Raw genomic sequence first — 22,523 nt, 5'->3', positions numbered from 1 at the left:
CACCCCACCCCAAACATGCATTCTCATACACATATTCTCTCCCCTCTGCAGCCTTTTTCGTGACTTTATAACGTTAACAATTTCACTGAGTCACACCGCTGTACGTTGTAAACTAACGACATACGAGTGAGCTGCTTCACGCACACATGATCTTTGGCTGTGAGGCACCTGTGTGCACTGATTAATTAAAGTGTAGAATTTATCAGGCTCTGGCAGCATTTGTGTAAATCACCTGCGGAGGAATCAGCCGCCCAGGGCCGCGGAGAAACCCCCAACTGATGGCTTTTTCTCTGTTAGGATGTTTGGATGCTAATCAGTGAGCGTCTGGGGCAACATTACAGTAACTTAGCAGAGTTCTGGGATGTTTTTAGCATCTCCGAACAATAACGTGGAATTTTGACTGCAGCTGAAATCAGCTGAGTGGGTGTTTTAATTCAACGTGACTGAAAGCTAAATAATTCTGTTTTTACTGGCAAATCGCAGGAATTTTAGGTTTTTGTCCGCCCGCTATCTAAATCTTATATCACTAAATGCAATTAGAAAAATCCAATTCAAAGGCTTTTCTAAAGAAAAGGTCATTTATGAAAGCGGCCCTGAATTTATTATTTTTTTGGACGTTTTTGTCAGGGGTTGAACGCGTTATTGTCTTCGGCCAGTTAAAGCAAAACAAAGAGGAGGACGCAGGCAGGAAGTAGCGTGTTTACTCTCCCCCCAGCCCACCGGGTTATTGTGGTGCTGCTCCGTCCTGCTGGGAAGGCCTTTGTGCTGTTAACGGATGAGTATGTTAAAGACTAATGAGCAATTGAACAGATAATTAGTTGACCCCCGCGGGTTTGTTAAGGTCTCAGTAAACCGAGCCAGAGGTTTACCGCCTGCTTTCCTCTCATTTACCGGCTTTGTCTGCAGGTTGCAACAGAATAAAAGATAATAAATAAAAGCTGCTTTTAACGGTCAGGAAATTAAAGGAGGAACTTAAATAGATGCAAAAAGAGCCCAAGCTTTCCCCGTTCAGAGCGAGCGAGCGGGCTTTTGCTGTCAGGGTTGTGCTGCGTGCACAGATTGGCTCTATCTATAGGTGTTAGGGTATCATTCCCACCATTAAAGAGCTTCTCCACCGTCCCAGCGACCTCCGCCTCGCCTCGCAGGACACACAAAGCAGCCCGGGTCGTGCTTGAACGTGCCGGGGTGAGCGTGAGCAGGTCGCCGCACCATCACGCCGCTGTGTCTTTAGAAAGCATGTGGGGCTCGGGCTCCTACTGGTGAAAGTGGGGGACGGCGCTGGGACCAGTAAGCATGTATATCAGCCCATCTCACGGCTGGCTGGACGCTCTCTGGGTGGCCCGCCGTGGTCAATGCTGCACTGGTGACTGGACACACAGAAAGGGATAATCTCCTACTTTCTTTCAGTGCCACGGTGCACACACACCCACACACACACACACATGCATGCGCCTGGTCGCACACACTCATTCGGCCTTTATGCTGGCCTGACCACGGAGGTTCATCTCGTCCTTATTTCAGGTCAGGACCAGTCAGGGGGAATCAGAGAGCGAGGGGAAGGTGTTTGGGGAACAGGGGGAGGCTGTGGTGGCAGCTCTGGCTGTGTGTGTGTGTTGGGGGGGGGGGGGGGGCACAGTGGGGGCGCTGGGGCATCACCTTACTGGCTGTTTGGGGGGAAACAAAGGAGGTGTGATCCCCATAAACTATAGGACTAGTGTGTCTGCACGCATGTGTGTGTGTGTGTGTTCCTGGTTGAAGCGAGTTGTTGGAGCAACTCGCTCCAAAGCCCCTGTTGCTCGCACGAAAAGGCCCTTAATGGACACCCCAGATGGAGGCCAGTGGGTTTAACGGTTGCTGGAGGAGTCAGAGGGACCTGAGGCAGCAGGTTCTGATCACATCAGCACATCAGCAAACGAGGGTTCCGTCCAGAACTCAGGGTTCTGTTAATAGCTGCCGTCTGCGCTACGAGCTCCTGAAGGCTTCGAGCGCAGTAAATGAACTAAATCACCGATTAAGACAACAAATCTTCAAAAACAATCGTAGATTTTGGTGACTATCGCAACACAGGAGGTCACAGGAGGTCACAGGAGGTCACAGGAGGTCACAGGAGGTCTGCTGTCACAGCAGGAGAGAGAAAGAATACAAACACGCTGATGTTTATTCCACAAATCACTTTATTCAACACGTGCACTGATGGAGGGACTACAGGATGGAAATGGTCCAGTGATCTTTAGGTGAACATTTTATTACAACGTGGAATACATCAAGTTCAACGATGACAAAGATGTTCCTCGGCTGCTGCTGGTAGCTTCAGGCAGCTCTTGGGTGGATTCGGACTCTAAACTTACCTTCTGGAGCTGCTCGGACTGACCTGTCCCACAGCATCACACCGACCCGGCGGCTCATTTCTCCGCTGTGGCCGATGCTAAACGGATTCACAGGGTCTGGCCTCGGGTAGCGTATGCTACACGGTCAGCTGCGAGCTCACGGCCGCTTCATAATTCGATCCCTTCCTGGCAGCATCTGTGAAAACATAAAAGAATAATAATAAGATTTAAAAAAATAAAACAGATTCTGCAATCAGTCAGTCACAGAGTTCTAATGTTTACATTTCCAGTAATACAGCGTCTGGATGTGATGGGAAACTCCTGCTTACACCTGCCCCTGCATGTGTGTGTGTGTGTGTGTGTGTGCAGGGTGTGTGATTGTTTCTCTAGATGTGCCAAACTGTTTGTGACAAACAGGGTGGCTGCGTGTGTGTGCGCTTCGCTGCGCGTCTATCAGCTGTCTGCATCAATGGTGTGCATGACCCCAGAGCTAGCAGACAGTCAGGTGTCAAAGGTCAACACACAGCCTGTCTGGGCTTCCTGGCTGAAACCAATGCCTGCAGCACGCGCGCACACACACACACACACACACACACACACACACACACACACGGCCAGACTAATATCACCTTTGGGATTAGGATCCAGACAGAAACACATTGACCCCAACGCACGCAAACACACAGACGCAAGCACACAGGATCTGCTTGGTCATAAAGCAGCTTGTGATGCAGCGATGCTGCGTCTGAGGAGGAGATCTAATTATTCTTCAATGCTGGGTGGAAGAGGAAAAGAGCCCCCCCCACCTCCAAAAAAACCAGGAGAGATTGCGTAAAAACGCAACAGTAGCTAGCAGGTACATCATGCTAATACCGCGAGGGTGGAGGAGACGCAGCGAATATGATCAGTGAAAGAGCTGAGATATCTTGAAACGCCAGCAATGGAATTATGAGACATGATTGCGGGAATAAAAAAAATGCATTTCAAGGAAATTCTAGCCTTTAAAGACACCTCAGCTGAGCTGGTCTAGTCACTTTTACTCTGTTATTGTGTTTAACTGGAGCTGTCATAGTGAGGACCCACCAGCATCAAAATGCACGCTTGGGTACTGAAAAAAAAACCCCCACACACACACACACACACACACACACATCAAAGCAGGATCCCAACACAGAGCCAAACAGGAAAAAGGTCAAATTCAGAGGAGCTGACAGGCCTCCACTGTCAGGACAACTCCCCAAATAAGCCCGAGTGTTAAGCCCGCTAATCCCCCCGTATTATTGCAACATCTGTGAGGTCTAGAGAGGCTCTGCCGGTGATTAGCCGGACAGATGTAAACAATATCCCGGCTAAAAAGGAGAGGAGAGAGAGGAGCGCTCGGCTGATCGGGCGAACGCGGCACTGCCAGCCCCAGTAAAGCAGAGACAGAGGAGGAGAAGGTGGAGAATATAAAGCAGCTGAGGTGGGCTTGTCAGGGGATTTAGGGTGGTGGGGAGAGGAAGTGGAGGCCTGATAAAAAAAACAGGAGGCGGAGAGGCAACAGAGGTGTGAGGAAAACAGTAAAACAGGAAGGTGATGAGGAAAAATGTGGAGGGTTGATGTGATACACGGGGGGGGGGGGGCTGAGGAGACGAGTGCGAGGTGTCTGATTTATGCAGACTTGAGTCAGGGGCTGAGTGGTCGACCCCCTTAATATGAAACCAAGGGGAGCAGCCATGGGTGCTCACACTGTCAGGGCATCAGGGTGTTCCTGGGGGGGGGGGTCTTCTGTTTTCTGGAGCGACAAAAGAGAGAGAGCGAGCGAGAGGGCGGGAGGGCCAGTGGGGGTGATGCTCTGTCTGCTCAATTCAGGCAAAGCTGCCCCGTCTGACGTCCCATTAACGTGCAGGACGGGGCCCAGGGATCCAGGCAGCAAAGGGAAGAAGAGAGGTGGGAGGGGCTGGAGGGGCCATCCTTAACTCCCACTCAGACACTGACCCCCCTCACCAGCACTCACATCCTTCTCCTCCAGCCCGGCTACCTATTAGATCCACCTCGTCTGCTTCTCTGCATACTAATTCCCCATCACGACAACCTTGAACATGAGCGCCGGACTAAATCAGAGGCGAGGATCCCGGCTGATGGAGCACTTCAGCGCCGCCGCGGACGCCATCCACAATAACGCAGGGGGGGCCAGTCCATCTGCCAAGACTCTGGGTGATCTGGTCCATGTTAGCTTTGCTTTCATTGTCTTAATTGGGTTTTCACAAATAGGTTCCAAATTTCCCCTAAAAATTTAAACCCATAAGGTTTCTGAGGCCTAGTCTCCATTCAGGGGACCATTAATTGGTATTTGGAACCAAAGTGAACGTTATTAACCACAACGAAGCAATTGTTTAAGCTGAAATTGTTCCATTCAGAAGGTAAAACCGTCTCCATTCGTTCCTTTGATGACCTGATGAGAATTTCTGTGACGGGCCTGGAATTTAGTGCCACCAGTTATGAAGAAAAAGCCATTAAAACCAGTTACTCAGGCAAACTGGGGCCCACTTAGAAGTGAATATCTAAAGGTTCCGAGTGACCAGAGCGAGAATCACGATGAAAATTGTCTCATTTGTGGTCTGAATCTGATTTGGCTCATTTTGCCGTATTTAGGCTGTAAAATGCCACAGGGATGTTGCAGAGACATGACATTTGCCAGAGCTGCCGGCCAACGCACAACCAGCTCACAAACGCCGGGTCTGCAGAGGTGACCGTGCCACGCAGCTTCCTGTGAAGACGGCACGTGCACGCGGCAATCTCAAAAGTGAATTCCGGCCCAACGTATCGGCTCTCCGAAGTTTTAATATCTAAATATCGGCATTAACGGCAACCTTTCAATTTTATTCATGCGTAGGAAAGCTGCATATGTGAATCCTGGCTAAGGGCCAAGTGTGTGTGTATGCGTGTGCGTGTGTGTGTGTGGACGGGCAGCGAGGAGCCGAATAAACAGCCAGGCGGGATGATGGTTGAGCGTGGTGATGCAGGTGGACAGTTTAATGACGGTCCTCACCCTCAACATGGTGGCCGGCGAGCGCCGGGCACGGCTGCAGATGTACGCACACGCACCATGTGACACATGAGCACACACGTGTGATAGAGGACGGCGCGCTTCCTGGGAAAGACACCCTCGCGCTGGTGAAAATGGAAAAGGAAGAATGGGGGACGAAAAGGTCTCCGCCAGGACAAATAGGTGGATTTCGGCCTCATTGCTACGCGCTTAAAACGAGGGTTTTCACGCGGACGCCCCGAACTCGGAACATTCCCAGAATCCTTATGGCCGGCGCTGCCGAGAAACAGTGGGAATAAAGAGCCATTGAGGGGCTGAACAGAAGCCGGGCTCTTTGTGCTCGCCCCGCCAGCTCTGCCTCGCAGCGGCCTTGCATCTTATTCAGCCGGACTTGCGCGGCTCCGGACTTGAATTCGGTGCCCAAACAAAGACATAGAGCCGCCTCATTAAAAAAACATGTCATTGGATCAGGCCCGGGCTGAATTGTGTGATTTTCCCTCCTACCAAAAGTGGCCGTGACTGAGCGTGGGGCTAAATGAGAGGCGAGAGACGGACCTACCAATGGAGCGCCGGGCTCCATCCCTATGGGAACCACCCCCCTCACACAGGGGGGCACATTTAGAGCTTTGTTGGTCTGTTAACACGGCTTTTTAAAACACTCCTTTATGGACTCGGCTAAGCAAACTGCAGCCGCTGGGGGTTTTTTTTTGGGGGGGGGAAGTTAAAAGGAAAAATAACAGCAGGTGAAGTGTGGGAGAATAAGAATTGGAAACAAAAGAGCAAGAGTTTGGCTGTTTTAGTGGATAAAAGGTCAGGTTTAAACACAGCACGCATAAAAAAGGACGTTCTTTTGTTTTTGTTTTTTTTGGGGGGGGGGGTTGTGTAATTTCAAGCATTTCAAAATGAGCCTCAACCTCCAGAATCAGGCAGAACTCTGATGTTCTCACCTTGTCCCGAGACACAGGCGGCGCACGCTTTACCCAGAGGTACGCTGCGCACACCCTGCCACAGAAACAATAGGTTGGGGTTCCCGTGCGCGTGCACGTGCACAAGTGTGTACCACCAGCAGGGTCTCGCCTGGGAAACCTGGGCCAGTCAGGCTCACAAGGTGCTCGGGACGACAGGGAAATGAATAATAATGAAGCTGAGCCGAGCTGAGGAAACAAGCATATACAAAGAAACTGTGTGTGTGTGTGTGTGTGTGTGTGTGTGTGTGTGTGTGTGTGTGTGTGTGCATGTGTGTATGCATAATTGTGTTACTACACTGAGGAAATATCTCAATATGAGCCAAGCAGCAGTCTCCAGAGAACAGCACCCACAGATGAAAACACACACACACACACACACACACACACACACACACACACACACACACACACACACACACACACACACCATCTGCTTGCTCTTTTGCTTCCCTCTCCTTCCCATCTCGTCGTGCACATGCTGCAAGGACCCCGCGTGCGTAACTCTATTGCCGCCTGCTCTGTGCCTGATGGAAAAGCAAAATGACACACTGCTGCGTGCGCGCGCGCGTGCACTCTCCTTAACAAATCACACATTTGTAAATCACAACCCCCCCCCCCCCCCCCACCACCACCACCACCATAAACACGTCCTCTGACAGAGACTTGTCATGCGCATTTATCGGGGGTCCACCTTGCTGGGTTTTTTTCAGCGCCGCTAGCAGAGGAGGATAAACGTGCACAGCCTCCGCCACGTCCGTGCACACAGGGCGGGCTGAGAATGCACGCATTTACATAAAGACTGTGCCGAACAACGCGCCCGCCATGGCTCCCAAAAAACGGAGCTAGGTTGGAAAAGGTGGCATTTAGACAACTGAGGGAAGGAAACAAAGAGTGGTGAGACTAGGGCTGCAGGACTGGGGCAGATTAGGGCTGAAAAACCCAAAGTCTGGACTGATCTATCACCCATCGGCTGATTCTGCCACAGGCGGGACTGGCATCCATGCAGAAAATAATAAATATGCTGCTGCTTTTAAAAATGAAGCCTTTCCCACAAAGACATCCAGCGGGTCTCAAAGCACAGTTTATAAATGGAATTATAAAATGCTTCTGTTGGCTTCCCTCTCCAGCCTCCAACGGTATTTGCTGGTCGATACCAGACTCCATTTTGTAATAATTCAACTCCCGATTTTATTCCGAGATAAAACGGGACAGATTTTACTGTGGCCAATCCAGAGGACGGAGCTTCTCGCCACCTTTTAATCAAACAGATGGGGTGTAAAGGTGAGCGCGGCCTAAGGTGCGGAGTGGCTTGTGGCGAAAGCACTTTCATTTCCAAAAGAAAAGCGGGCCGGCAAGAAAAAAGGAGGCTTTGGCGAATCTCTGCGATAAAACTCTTGCAGATATAGTCAGCTAGCCAAACCATCCTGTCAGATCAGCGCCTGAGGAGAGGCAGAGGGGGGAAAGAGAGCAGAACACGGGTGAAAACGGGTCAGCAGGGAGGAAGGCTAAACCCCAGAAGCAAGCAAAAGATTGTGCGCGTAGTGCATTTATATTTCAGCTCGCGCATGTGTGTGTGTGTGTGTGTGTGTGTGTGTGTGTGTGTGTGTGTGTGTGTGTGTGTGTGTGTGTGTATCAACCCCAACTGGGCAGACATTGACTTGACATGCTGATAGGGATTTAAGCAGTGGGTGGGTGGTGTGTCTGACCAAGGTGAGTGAATGAGCGGAGAAAGGGAGCTGGCGGGGCTCGGCTGGATGATGGGAGGCGGAGGGAGGGGGCGGCGAGGGGTGGGGGTGGCGTGCGGCGGAGGCGGCGGACCAGAGGGGCTCACAAAACCGCCGTTACTGAGCTTGATTTCAGAGCGAGTTGAGATTATTAGGAGGAGCGAGGCAGGAGAATGAGGAGAGGAAACAGGGGGTGAGGGCGGAGGTGGGGTTTTTTATAGGGGAACCCTCCAGGCTATGGAGGAAAAGGGGACCACGTCTATTGAGGTGATGAGGGAAAGCGGGTCTTTCTTTCAGACGGTGTAATGAAGCATAAGTCCCTGATGAAGAATGGACGCGGGCGAGTGCAGGGTGGGTTTGGCTGGTGTCCCTCCGCTCCTCTCCAGCTCTCCATCCTTTGCCCCGTCCTCAGGCTTCCTCCTCTTGACACGGGACGCAGTCCCACCTCTTAAAGGGCTTGCACTGTTTATGTCAAAGTGGCGCGACGCGCCCGGCGCTCACGCGCTCCTGATTTGATAAAGCAGGCAACGATACGGCGACGGGCGGCAGAAAGAGGATTGCTATTGACGGGCGGCTCCATCAAGAAAATGTGGTGACGCAATACGGGGAATTAGCAAATGGACCGGGCTGCGGCGCAGAATTTTAAAATGCGGCGCTTAAAAATGACCAACGCGGCCATTTGCACGTGCGATGAGACCCCCCCCCCCTCCCGTGCCGACATGTTAAATTACAGGAGGCAGCAGACTGAGACAGACGTGGGGGGGGGGGGGGTCTGACTGGGTTTGACTCTGGCTGTGTTTGGCTAGCTGGGGGTTGTTTGACCGGAGGCTTGGCTGGGCTGCGGGACTGATTTCTGTCTCGATTTGACTCAAGGCCGGGTGGGGAGCTGGCCAGAGGCGAGCTGGAAATGGGGGGGTTGGGTTCCCTCGCTCCCCGGCTCAAGTTGTCCCCAGAGCGAAGCAATAAGAAGCGGCTTATAAAATAAGCAAACGTGGAGGGAGCTTACGGACAGCCAGACTACGGCAGATGAACCCCCCACACACACACGCACACACACACACACACCACACACACACACACTAACACCCCCACCCCGCTGACCTTGACCCATGGGATCCTTACTAACCTGTTTCTGAATGGAAGTCAGTGCAGCTGGGGTGTCTAGCCATGAACTAACCTCGCCCCCCTGCCACGGAGACCCCCTCATCCCCTAATCATTCCCAGCGTTCCCACGCCTGAAGACCCGGGTTGCTGCTCCGCATCTGAATGGAGTTTAATATTTATGTCCGCCCCCCCCCCACCCCACCAGGATGAACTGATGATTCCAGGATTATCTGCGACCGAATTACAGGCGCAACGTCGCTAAATGTCTTATTTTCAGTCCAGGAATCCGTCTTTCTTCCTGCTCTTGGGCGCTGGAATCACATCTGCCGCCTCTCTCAGCCCGTATAAACCTTTCAGCCGGAGAGCTGGACTGTCACTGTACAGTCTAATATATGTGCAGGGGGGCACACGGGCGTACGTGCATGTGTGTGGACGTCATTTGGGGGGTTGGAACCCCTCCACCTTCACATTTTCATTATGGCCAAATCTCAGGCCTGTGCTACGGCAGCGTGGCCTTTTGCAGGCGAGCAGGCAGTTTAATCACACATACAGCGCTACTCCATTTTCATTTCCTTTTCATACAGCCTCCATTCCACTCCTGCTTCATAATTCTCCCCTCAGAGCTGTCTGGGCCCGCCTGAGTGTTTGCAGCCTGTTGAAATGACATAATCAGTGACTCGGATAAATGCCGAGCTGTTTCTCTTCTCTTTTTTTTTCTTTTTTCTCTCCCCAAGTCTATAATCAGACTAAGGGTCCAGCGTTTGCAGCTCTGTCGAAATGGCTCCAGCCGCACTTGACTCAGAATTATTCCCTAAATAGTGAGGAATTTATTTGGGTATCAAATAACTCACCGAATCGATTTTGGGCCGACAAATTCATCTCGACAATCTCGACGCTAAAACAGTGGTGGAAATACGGCTGATTTAATAACGGTCGACACGAGACCGAAAGTGTCAATAACTGGAAATATTACAGGGCGATAATGACAAACAACAGGAGCTTCGGAGCGCTCTGCAGCCCCCACAGCACCAAGGAACCGAAAATAAAAAATAAAAAAACAAAACGGCAAAGTCAAAGATAGATGGCCTGTTGGGGCGCCAAAAAAAGAAGAATCGCATTTGCCATTATTCAAATTTCATTGCGGGCCGGGAACAATCAAAACAGCGAGGACAATGTTTTCAGAGGCAAGAGCTCGCCTTTTTTCGTTGGGTCTCGACAAAGAGAAAGCGACGTGCGGAACCGGCCAAGATGAAATGAGTGATGGCCGTAAATGCTTTCAGCAACTATTACTTCAGTGGGTGGAACACATTCAATCAATAGCTAAGCAAATAAAAAAAAAAAAGCAGCAGGCAATCTGAATGACAAAAACCACAGCGGACTGGACCACAATCACACATCACAAAGGAGCTCTGCTGCCGCATATTCTAAAAACACTGTGGAATTATGCTTAAAAACACTCTTTCTTTCAGAATGATGTAATTAAAGAAGAAAAAGACTCCTCTGGACGTTTACACCTGTACGCTAATGCATGTGCTGTACGACGACTGTAAATTCTGCATATTTGGCTGCTGCGTAGTAACAGTTATTGGATGAAAGCTTTACCGGGAGAAGGTGTGAGGCGGCTCCCTTGATTCCTGTATAAATAGATTTATAACCAGCTGACGCCCTGCGCGCATGTTTCCAACACACGGCTGGTTAGCATACACGTGTTTGCGTGTCACCCCATGAAATGTATGGTCCTCCCTTGTGTTTAACTAAAATACGAATAAAAATAAAGCTCCATCCCGCCCGACCGCTCTTTCTTTCCAATAACTTCCGCTCAATAACTCCGCTCTCAATCCGCCCCTTAGTGATTGCTCATACATCAATAGCCAAGATTATAGGACAGGTTTAAACTCCTGTTTGAAGAGACATATTTTCCTCTATTGGCCTGTTTTATTTTTTCCCCCTCTCGTTCTTTTATTGTTGAGCTGTCTATTCTGGTCCGAGCAGGAGATTTATCAACATGGCGGGCTAGAAAAAAAAAAGACAGCTAAATAAAAACCCAAACCAATTAAGCGTAGTGCTTCAGTGTGTAAGCACATTTTAGCATGTGAGCCTGTTTTTGCGATACATTCCCCCTTACAAACCCCTCTGACAAACCTTCTAGCTTCAAGCTAGGGCTCTCTTTTGATGCTAACCTGCTCCCGCCTCGGCCTCATCAGTGTCAATATTGGCTGCTGAGACAGAGAGGCTTGATTAAACAGCCTCTCATGGAGGGGTGAACACCAGCAGTGGTTCCTAAATGACACAAAGAGTCATCTCGTAACCCCAGAGATCAGACGCAGATTGTCCGTATGCTCGTTCCCCCATCCTTGCTGTGAAGTTCAAGGCGATGGTGCTCCAAACCGAGAGCAACCGTGCTGCTGATCTCAAGTTAAACTAAAGCGCTCTCTCCGGTAATTAGCAGTGACAGGTGAAAACGACCACGCATGCCGCGCGGTAACGGACAATTGCACAGCTCGTAAATATAAATAACCGCGCATCCGCCATGGCAGCAGCGACTGTGGAGCCTTCAGGACGGCTAACGCCGCGTTAAGACCATAAAGCACCACCACGTCGCCTGCTCCACGTACAGAGCCCCGTCTCCTGCTGCTCCTGCACTGATACCCCTAACCCCCCCCCCCTGCGCTTTGACAGGGCGTAATAAAGCCTGCATGAAGCGTCGCATTGTGTGTGGAGAACACAATGTTGCATGCTGAGTGCTGTGAGAAGGGCGCACACCCGTGGGTCCCACGGCGCAGCAGCACACCGGGGCCCATGGTAGCGAGGGCTGAGCATGCTAATGAGGTCATTATGGTAGCCTCTCCCTCGCTCCTGCTCCCCTTTACAGTGTGGGCTTCTGCCTGGTAATGCAGGCGACTACAGATGTAACATATGGTACAATGAGAGGAACCCGTGCGCGTCTCTAAATGGGTCACACAGATAAAGACAGGGTGACGTGTCGAGAACACTCCATCGCGGATTTGCATAAGGTGAGCTTAAAGTAAAGTAAAGAGGAGGGCGACAATATGGCCGACTGCCCCTGCGGTGCATTCAACCAGCAAACACGTGGGCTTGTGTTTTCCTTTCTTTCTATGATAGCATTATTATTTACATCTGAGAGGGGGAGGGGGGTAGGTATCAAGCGCATGCAAATGCAATTACGAGATATTTGCATGGCCACGAACAATTAGAGTGCAGATGGCAAACAGCGGGCATTAGGAAAGGAGACGGAACGCCATCTTGGCTGAGGGAGACAGCTGGCAGACGGCGATCGGCCATTTTGTGTGCGCGGGTCGCTGCCAGGCTGAGGCGTGCCGAGGCGCCAGGCTTTTCCCCGTGCGTGCCAGGAGATTGGCAGGTGACAGCGGGGTTGCGTTTAATACCACCGGGGCTACAGGTGAGCAACAAGCAAGTCCGTCAACTCGCTGTCAGTATTATCAGAGCCCGGGAGATGCGCGCACACAGAGAACACACACACGCTTGTGCCTATCGTAAGATGGGGGAAATCCCTGTTTTCTTCTTTGCTTTATTAAATCAAAACTCAAGAAACATAAAGATTAAAAGCACAAGGCGGTCGATGAATGAGACTTCTGTACTCACCAAGAGACACGACTCCGGCTGGTATCGGTATTATCCTTCCATGGCTGGAGGATCCTGTCCTGTAAAGTCCATCCAAGTCCGGCGTCGCGGGCTGTGCCACGAAAACACGAAACTTCTCTGCCCATTTCTGCGATAAATCCCCCCCCAGTCCTCATCGCGCCTAAGCACGGGTACGTCTCTTTGTGTGCAGGAGGGCTTTTGTTAGCGGGGAGGAGAAAAACATCAGATGAAATAAGTAGTATCAGACAGGAGGAGTAAGGGGTGGAGGGAGGGGGGCTACAGAACAGGTACAACTACTGTCCTTTTCATCTCCCACTCAATTAGCAGCCATTCACATGTGCTGTCATGGGATCCCTGCCGCACGGCGGTTAGCCGACTTCAGCTGCTATTTCCACTCACGGAGAGAGAGGGAGAGGTATGAAAACCCTGGGCCCGCCTTCCCTCTCGCACCTTTTAGATCAATACAGCGCTGCCATATCCTCTGACGGGAGTTGTTGTAGCGAGGGTAAGGAAATCTAAGGCGAAAAGACAGGCTGGGTCTGATAGCGGGGATGAGAAGAAAAAGTTCAAGTTGTTCTTTCATCCTGGCTCGTGAGATCTTAGGAAGAGTGCGCAACATGCTTGGAAATGGGCCTGAGCGGAGGCTTCCCGGCCGCCGTCTCTGATGGATCCTTATTCAAACAGCCAAGGTGGAAAGAGTAATAAGCGGTAGAGGGGGTTGGACGAGAAGCACTTCGACGTCCTGTCTTATTTTTCATCAATGCCTGACTCTCCCTCCCTGCGTCTGCATCGCACTGACAAAGTTTTATCAGGCGGCGTTGGACGCAGCAAGAAGCCCTCCGGCCGAACCACACACCAGCCTCGGTCTGCTTCTTTTTGTCTCTCTCTCTTAACAAACACATGTGTTCCTGCTGACACATGCGGTGTGTGCGGAGCGGTTGCCGGGGTTGGGGTCCTGGCCCCGGCTGGTGTTGGGACTGGAGAGGGATACAAAGAGAGAGCGAGAGAGGAGCTGGGAGTGGTGGTGGTGGTTGGTCCCTGGACTCTGAGGCCTGGAGGCGGTGCTGGCCAACCTCTGCTAGCCTCTCTCCTCTGTATTGATTTCTGCTGCTCCGCTCTGCCGCGGAGGCTCCTTGCCGGCGGGGATGGGAGCCCGCTCACCCGCCTCACCTGCCTCTCTCCTGGCTTGGCTGGCCTAGCCTGCCCACAATGGCGCAGCTTCGGCTGGCCCCCTGCGGGCTCTCCGGCACCCTCGTACGCAGCGTTGGGGCCACAGGAGGAAGGCAGCCAGAGAGCCCGTGGCAATCCACAGCTGTGTTCACCTGCTCTGGGTTCACCCGCTTGGAAGAGCCGCCTTGAATTTCATCTATCCTTCTCTTCTTCCATCTTTCCACCCACTCTGCTTCTCTTTTTCTTTCCTCCTCCACTGCTGCTCTTCCTCCTCCTCCTCCTCCTCCTCTTCCTGCCATACACAAACAAGCAGAGACAGAGAGGGAGAGAAAAAAAAACAAGTTAATCGTAAACTTTCCGCATTGTAGCCGCTCTGAATGTCAATCCTGTGCTTTGATCAGACAGAAGTCAGGGGTGAAGATTCTGGCATCCTCTCCCAGTTGGAAATGTGAACCTGCTAACCTTGAAGAGCAGAAGCTGCTGGGATTGGAGGCCTGAGAGTTAAGTGTGTCAGGAAGATAGTGTCTGCCAAAGGTACTCTCAGCTATTAGATTCTGATGTGCTGCAGACTGTAGCAGGAGTTGGCCCATTATAAAACCCAGTCAATAGAACACATTAAAATATTTCCTCGAGAAATTGCATCTCTTTAACAACCATCCTGCTTTACTCTCCCCCAGCTCTCGGCGTGTATTCATTTGGCCCTTAACAGTAATTTTAAGAACGCTTAAACTTGACAGGATGTTTCATTTACGTCTCCCTCCCGTTGCTGTGTGTGAAGGAATGGAAATGTTTGGCCGGACTGGTGGTGGCTCCATAGAAACATTGTGAAAGAAAACATCTTTTGTATCATCTAGAATTATTCAAATGGGTTCAGCGCTCCTCTTCTTATGATAATAGCAGTTAGGGGGAGCGTTTCTTTGAGGAGTCGTGGTCCCATTGTGTTCCTCAACAGAGCAAAAGAGCCATGGCCAAATTCGACCCCCACCAGACCAAACTGCACCGGGTCTCGCCGACCACACCATCTCCAAATCGTCCTTGCCACAGAGGGGCTGTGACGGACACCTCTCGCCACCCCTCCGCAGGCCAGGAAAAGAGAACAGAACCCCACCGGCGGACTGCCAGGGGAATAGAGAAGTAAAGTGCAGGGGATTCGGGCTGGTGGACCGGCAAGGCTTTGGAAGATAGAAGTGTCTGTAAAGGAAAGAGCGAGGAGAGATGGGGGGGGGGGGGGGGGGTACACTATTAGGACAAGAGAGGCAAGTTTGGGACAACGGGGAGAGTTGAGTTAGGGGGACTTGGATGGGGCCGTGGGTGCAGTGCATGTCTCAGACACAATAATACTATTCATTGGGCTCAGACATGGGTGTTAACTCCCCTCTGACAGAGCACAAAGGGGCTCGGCAGCATTCAGGCAGCCTTGGTGATATTGTTAGTTCAGGGCTGCATTCTCGCTGTTGCACGAGAGAACGCCCGCATTGTCCCCCATCCGGCAGGACGGACAGAGGGAGGTTTGAGAGGGAAAAGGCTGTCTGTCCTGAAGGAGGGACGGGCTGAGGGAAGGGGAGGTGGAGGGAGACGTTTGACTGGTGGCACTGGACTTTTGGTCTCAAGAAAAAATAAACAGATTAAAAATACTGTAAAATAAGTATTGAGCAGTGAACTGAATATACATTTGGAACAGGATTTAAGTCGTAGCGAAGAAGACTTGGCAAAGATGAGCAGAGAATGGAAGAGGATAAGAGCTACGGAGGGTGCTGCTGGTTGAAGCGTCTAACTACGACGAGACCTACTTTTCCAGCGTGGAAGAGGAAAGGAAGGCAATGTAATTCCAAGAGATTGGAACCAGCACAGCGGGGGCGGACATGTAGGCACGAAGGAGGGGTTTTTAAATCAAATGATGCACTGATTACAACATTTTGCCTTGGAAATCAGCAAAATTAAATAAGCATAAAAGCACTTTAATGCCAAAATGAGCTCTTGATTGTCACAACTGAACTGTTGTATCTCTGTTGGGACGCTAATTAAATACAAGAACCTATCAATTCCCCGTCAAAATATTATGAGCCAATTAACCTATTATCTGTTTAGCTTTGAATGTCATTTCTTTTGTCGACAATAATACAATAAATCGGCTTATATCGCAAAATAATTTGGGGAAATGAATTTTAAGGGCAGTAACGGCCCTTCTGATTACGGATTCTGATTGTTAGACAGCCTTAAAAAGCTTTTTACTGCTCTCCTTGATCGACACCAGTACTTTGTTTCCCCTCTGGTAAACTCTGACTAGCGGTTCCCATAGCAACCTCACCTAGTCGTCCCCAGTATCTATGCGTTGTGGGGTGGCAGTCGAGGGATTCTGCTAGCGCCTACCTCAGCCAGGAACGTCTGCCTGTGCCGTGATACATATTCACTCAAAAAGAGTCACACTGGCCTCTGCCAGGATGGTAATGCATCAGGACCAGCGGGGTTCTGCACTCTTCAGGGGGCTAATGCCCCTGTGAGGGTGGCCGAGCTCCCGAAGGGTAATGCCCTTTGTCCCTGGTGGGGGATTACGTTGGTCAACCAGCACAGACAATGTACCCCCTTCCTGAGAGGAGGACCAAACCAGAGCCCAACCAATGTTTGGGGCAGTCAAGTGATCACTAACTTAATTAAGGCTAGAAAGATGAGAAGGAGAAGAAGTGGAAGCTGGAGGAGAAGAAAGCAGTGCAAGGTAGCGCAGGGATACACTGAAGCGAGTGAAGGCGTCGAGGTGAGCAATGGGAAACGGCGAGGGCCTCCAGTGCGGGATTAGGACGGGAAAGATGAAAGGATCAAGGCGATGAGAAGACAGGGAAAAAAAGCCGTGAGGGATCTCTGCACGACTTAAGGTCCAACAAAAAAGAGTGAGCGAGAGAAGGTGGGAGGAAGACGAGGGGTCAGGTGACCGTGACCTGCAGGTGCACCCGTACTTGTTTCAAATAACAAATAGTCTTGATAATCCAGCTGCAGGGGTCGTAAACCGAGGATGTTTGGGGGACGGACAGCGGGCGCAGGTAGCGCCGGCCCTCTGCAGTCAGATATGGCTCCGTAATACTTAACAACAGGGATTTGGCAGCACTGTTGATTGAACATGCCAAATCCCATTTGTTGGAGGGCTGTGCGCATTTGTATCGACACTCTGTAACCTTGTGACTGCGTAAAAGGAGACCCTGTGTGTGTGTGTGTGTGTGTGTGTGTGTGTGTGTGTGTGTGTGTGTGTGTGTGTGTGTGTGTGTTTCCCTGGCGGGCAGGTGGGTGGTTGGCATGGTGCAGCCGGACCGGTGCGTTCGAGTCCCCTCCGTCTACGCTCCCCTTTCATCCCAACATCTTCACATCGCCGTCCGTCTCAATTTCCGCTTTTCACAAAAACGAGTGACAAGGGGGGAGATAAAGAGGTTTTTTTTAACATTCCTTTTTCGTGCCCCCCCCCCCATTCCCTGCCCACTTTTCCTCACTCCGTTCCTTCCATCCCCTATGGTAAAGCTGCCAGACAGGAGTGCTCAGCAGCTCTCCGAACGTTATTGATCCTGAGAGCAGGCCAGCCAGGGAGCCGGTGTCTTCTCCCTCTCCTCCCCTCCGCCGTGCCGTCATCCCCCAACACAGCCCGCAACTTTTACTTTCCCTCCTCTCCCCTCCCATCCTTTTCTCCCTCCCCGTCTCCACTTCATTTATCAAGGTTAAAGAACTCTTATAAAAAAGGGAAGAGGGGGTCGCCTGGATGTTATCTGACTTCATGAAAGAAATCCCTTCAGGCCACTCCACTAGAGGAGGATGCTCTTTGCCATGCTCAACTCTACACACACACACACACACACACACACACTTAGCCATTCATATTAGCCATACCCAGAAATAGAAAAGAGGGAGTCCAGTTCTGTGCACAGCAGCAGCATGATCAGGAATAGAAAAGAAAAAAAGGTTGGACGACTGTTGGTAAGAGCTGCAGCTGAGTGCAGCTCGTTACGACACGTTTCTTAAAAGCCAGACCGCATGTGGCACTTTGTTGGTCTGATAAATGTTGCGCTTGGGGTGAGGTTGGATCGGTCTGAGGCCAACACCGTTCTCGTGATGCTGCCAATGGTCAAATGGGGGTGAATAATGATTAAATATTTACTTTAAATCCAAAAGTTCTCAAATGCACACAGCTTAGACAGATAAAGGATTTAAAAAAATAATGGTTCCCCTGTAATGGTTACTGTAATAAGATGGCCCATAATGCAGCAGTACAAGCCAGGGTTTCTTTAACAGCTACTGTCCCTCTGTGTAAAAAGGGCTGCAAACGGCCCTACATGCAGACTACATCCTGTCGTCCTTTGTTACCGCCTTCACTCCCTCCTATAAAGGCCTGTCGACACTCCAGGCTACAACAATCTGGCAAACACACACAGCAGCCATACGTTCCTCTCCCTTTGTGCCGGGTAATTGCCACAATGCATCTTCTCGTCCAGCTAATTAAGTGAGTCTTTCCCATTGTCTCCCAACAGTATCACAGAGGAGAGAGAGAGAGAGAGAGAGAGAGAGAGAGAGAGAGAGAGAGAGAGAGTATAAAGTCAAGACAGAGAGAGACAAAGAGTGTCAGCGTTTTAGTGTTTGACCCAAGTTTCTCACCATGTCTGAAAAAGCTTTACTTTTAATCATTTAGAAATAAAAACAGTCGGATCAGATGGTAAAGTGAGTCCTCAGTTATGAGCCTGACATCCGATGATCAGGACAAAAGAAAAACAGCGACAACTAAATTCAACGCAGCGCCACGCCAGAATCTTAGCGCTGTTCTGCGTGAATGTTGAACGTCTGCTGGCGACGACACAGCTGAGAGCTGATGTCAGAACCTGAGGAACAAAGGATTCCCTGTTGCTAGTTTTAATTCGAACAGTTAATCCAAAGGTCACACATGGTTCGGAGAGACAAGGATTTATAAAGTAGGGTCTTCATTTCTAATCACGCTGCTCATATTGTTATAGTTCTAGACCTGTTAATCCGAGCACAATCACTGATATTCTAAACAAAATAAGAAAAAGGGATCCCGAGCAGCTGTAATGGCCTCATAAATGTGGAAAAGAAAAGGGAATTCTGCTCTTCTGCCTGGTTTTCCTCTCTCCATGCAGAACTGACCATACTTTTCCCTCTTTCTGTTTCCAGCAGCTCATTCGTGAATTAATGGAGGACACAGACCAACTCATCAAAATTCCATCCCTCTTTAGAGTTGCTTAGAGACCCCCCCCCCCCCAACCCTAACCCTAACCCTAACCCTAACCCCCCCCCCCCACACACACACACACACAACACACACACACACACACTCAGAAAAAAACCCTCTCTCAGGCTCAAGTCCACTTGCTGACCTCTCTGGCCAGACACCTTCTTCCCACCAAACCTCCCCGACCCTGAACTCCTCCTGCCACCTCTTACACCCCCGCCTCCCCCGCCGCCGCCTCCCCCAACCCAAACTCCTTCCCCGAAGTTCCTGTCAGGGCCTTGACAGACAGCCAGACGTGCAGGGTGACATCATGGTGCACAGAGAGAGGGAGCGAGAGGGAGACGGAGGAGGCTGCCGGCCTGTCTGCCCCCAGCACAATGCGCAGGGCATCTGGCACTGGGGCGGGTGGGGGTCTGTCAGGACAAAGAGTTTACACCCCTCTCTATGGAATATTAAATATAGTTTGTAAATGCTGGCTGACACATAAACATAAGGGGAGAAAAAAAGCAGCAGAGCGGTGGCGGCGGTGGGGGTTGGGAATGCGATGATGGGGGGGGCAGAGGAGAGAAATAAGAGTTTACAGGGAGCCTTGTTGGTTATTTGAAACAGTATGACAAGGTTTTTGACTTAAAGATTTGCAGTGTGGATTTAAGTCAGTCATTTCCCCAGCGTTGCGTAATTTTACAGTGTTGCGGCTCATAAAAACATCCAACTTGGGGGAGTTTTGTTGCTCTTCGTTAATTTCCAGCTCAGAAAAGAAGGCGCGTAAATGACAGAAATCACTGCCACTGTAGTCCCCCCCCCCACCCTCTGTCTCTGTCTGAGACACCGTCTACTCGCTGTGTGCACACAAGTGTGTGTCTGGCTGTGTGCATACATAAACCAAACGAGCTGTGTGTTTGCATTGTGCGAGTCCACAGGCCCTGTGTGTATATTAGGAAAGTGACTTGGCCCTGGCAGGCTGAGGCAGGGCTTGTGCGTCGCACCGGGCGTGGGAAAAAGGGGAGACCTCCTTTCACAGCTGCCTCGACCGTTGCATTGAACCATTGGAGGCCCCCCAACATCACCACCACCTCCACCACCGCCGCCCAATCTGCCTCCCCTCCCAACGCCCCACCCCAGCCCTCCCTCCCATTCACTCCACAGCCTGCTGCCTTTCAGCAGACCCCCGTCCCCCTCCCTCCTGCATTCTGTTTGTCACCCCGGCTGTACCCCACCGCCCCGCTTTCGCCACCAGCACCAAATATTAATGCAGCCTCTCCAGGCACCCCTGAAAGGGCATTTAGGTGCCAGAGGCTTTTGAAGAAGCATCAAGCTAATGAGGGCCAGATACGGTATGCTAACTCAAGCTAGCAAACAGAATCATCGCCATTCTCTCCTGCCAAGCCCCATTCAAATTGACTATTAACAATATTCAGTCATTTAGAAGGACAGAAGGACAGAAATCCAGCAAAGATTTGACTTTCAGAAGTAGATTTCCAGCCGCAGGTGGTCTGTGAGCATTGGCTTCGACCATGAATCATAAACTACTACTGGTAAACAGATGCATCATTCTTCCAGATGCACGAATGAAAACATGCAAAGGCACCCCAGAGAGGAATCTCCCTCTGTCTCTGTCTCTGTCTCTGTCCCTGTCTCTTTCTCTCTCTCTCTCTCTCTCTCTCTCACACACACACACACACTCACATGCCTATGCAATTTTGGAAGTCTAAAAGGTCACATAATGTGCGAAATAACTCCACACAGAGCAGTCCTGTCATGCTGTCGAGCTACCCCGCTGCTGTACCGGGCGAGCTGAGGAAATGCTGCGAAGTAACGGCGGTGGCGACGCAGGGGAGGGAGCAGGTCCGAGTAAGGAGGGAGGGGGAAGGTTGTAGCCGAGAAACCCGAACGCACTCCATCTCCCTTGGCCAACATGCCATGACGGTGTGAAGCAGCAGGCCTGAATTGGTTTCTGCTCAGGTGGCGGAGAGGTGAAGGCGGGATGAACCCGAGCAGGGGCGGGCGGGGGGGAACGGAGGTGGGAGAATGGTCGGGAGCAGAGGCGGGAGGGTGGAGGGGCATGAGTCTAATGCGGGGAAAGTGTGAGAAAGGTGGCAGAGCAGGGCTGACGCGCTGCAAATGAGCCCGCCGTGATGCTATTTTTCCATATACATGCCAGTGTGGAGCTGTTAGGTGCAGAATATATGATCGAGGGTAACATGAACATGGGGCAGACACGCGCCTGTTAGCACCTAATTGCTGCTGTGGATGAAGAGAGGGTGCGGAGAGTGTCACTTCTGGATTGACGGGTCTCCGCGTCAGATTTAGCCCGTAGCTATGCCTCCACTTCTAAAGCCCGTGTCCAGTCAAAGCTTGTTTGCATCGATTTTATCTAGTTTGTGGATATGATATTGACTAAGTAGACCGGCAGCTCTTATCGAGTTGAAGCGAAAGCGAAGGAGGTTTAAGAGGTGGTCGAACGCTATGGAGGAGGATAGCCACAGGCTGTGAAATCTCCTCTGATCTTCCCTTGTCTGATTCTTAAACGCAACTCTTTCACCACTGAGGTGGGGGGAGGGGAGGGGGGGGTTGATATAGAAGTAGGCCAATGTCACAGAACACTCATCTAACCCCGGAGGGAAAGTTAGATTTTAAAAAAAGAAGAAAAAAAAAAGAAATCACTTTTTCTGTTTCTCCCCAGTGACGGACTTCAAATGTCCGCAGATGTGGGGGAGGGTGGCGGCGGCAGAGGTGGTGGTGGTGGGGGGGGGGGCGCCCCCTCCACCGCGGCGCCTACTTTGTTCTCGGCAGGTGGTTGAACATGCACGAGCCGAGCCTCGACGGCCCGCTACGGCGGGGCGTCAGGAGAGCGGAGGTAATCTTTAGCGGGTTCGCTCCACTCTGGGAAAGAAGCTGTGAGGAAAGTGAGGAGTCACTCTATGTATTTTATTTTTCTTTTTAGTATTCCAGCGGTGTTACAGGAACACCGGTCCAGCTCTGCCTGAGAGGCAGGGGCCCATACGCCTGATCAAGGTCTCGCCTTTGCTCACCGCTGTTTGAATTTCCCATTTCATGAGGAGCGCATTAGTGAGCCCGTTTACACCAGCATAACTGTCATAGTCGGATCTGATGTGTTCACAAGCGTTTCAGAAGGGGAAAATGCTGGTTTAGAGGATGATCTGGTCTCGTCCTGTTAACCACCTCCATTTTCACATGTGCAGATGTAAAGGAACAAAAAGCCCTGAATGGATTATTGGGGAGAAATCCTGGTGTGTTAATCCGATTTACCACAATCAGATTACTTCCGTTATCCGCACAAACCTTAAAGATCAGATTCTGCTGTTTACATGATCTCTTGAACAATCCGACTCCAGAAAT

General features: G+C 50.9%; 1 long non-coding RNA gene across 4 annotated transcripts in view; it reads right to left on the bottom strand.

The window, feature by feature from the left end:
• Window positions 1–2,156: 2,156 nt before the first annotated feature.
• Window positions 2,157–22,523, bottom strand: part of LOC130528480 (uncharacterized) — a 32,034-nt gene continuing 11,667 nt past the window's right edge. For all 4 annotated transcript variants that reach the window (XR_008951309.1, XR_008951310.1, XR_008951311.1 and 1 more), the window contains exons 3-4: window positions 12,776–14,237; window positions 2,157–2,523 (exon numbers count right to left, since the gene is read on the bottom strand). This is a non-coding gene — a long non-coding RNA (uncharacterized LOC130528480). The remainder of the gene's footprint in view (window positions 2,524–12,775; window positions 14,238–22,523) is intronic.

The sequence above is a fragment of the Takifugu flavidus genome, chromosome 7 (genome assembly GCF_003711565.1).
Source record: "Takifugu flavidus isolate HTHZ2018 chromosome 7, ASM371156v2, whole genome shotgun sequence".
Taxonomy (NCBI): domain Eukaryota; kingdom Metazoa; phylum Chordata; class Actinopteri; order Tetraodontiformes; family Tetraodontidae; genus Takifugu; species Takifugu flavidus.
Note: the sequence above shows the minus strand (reverse complement) of the source record. Positions and strands in the feature narration are given on the sequence as shown.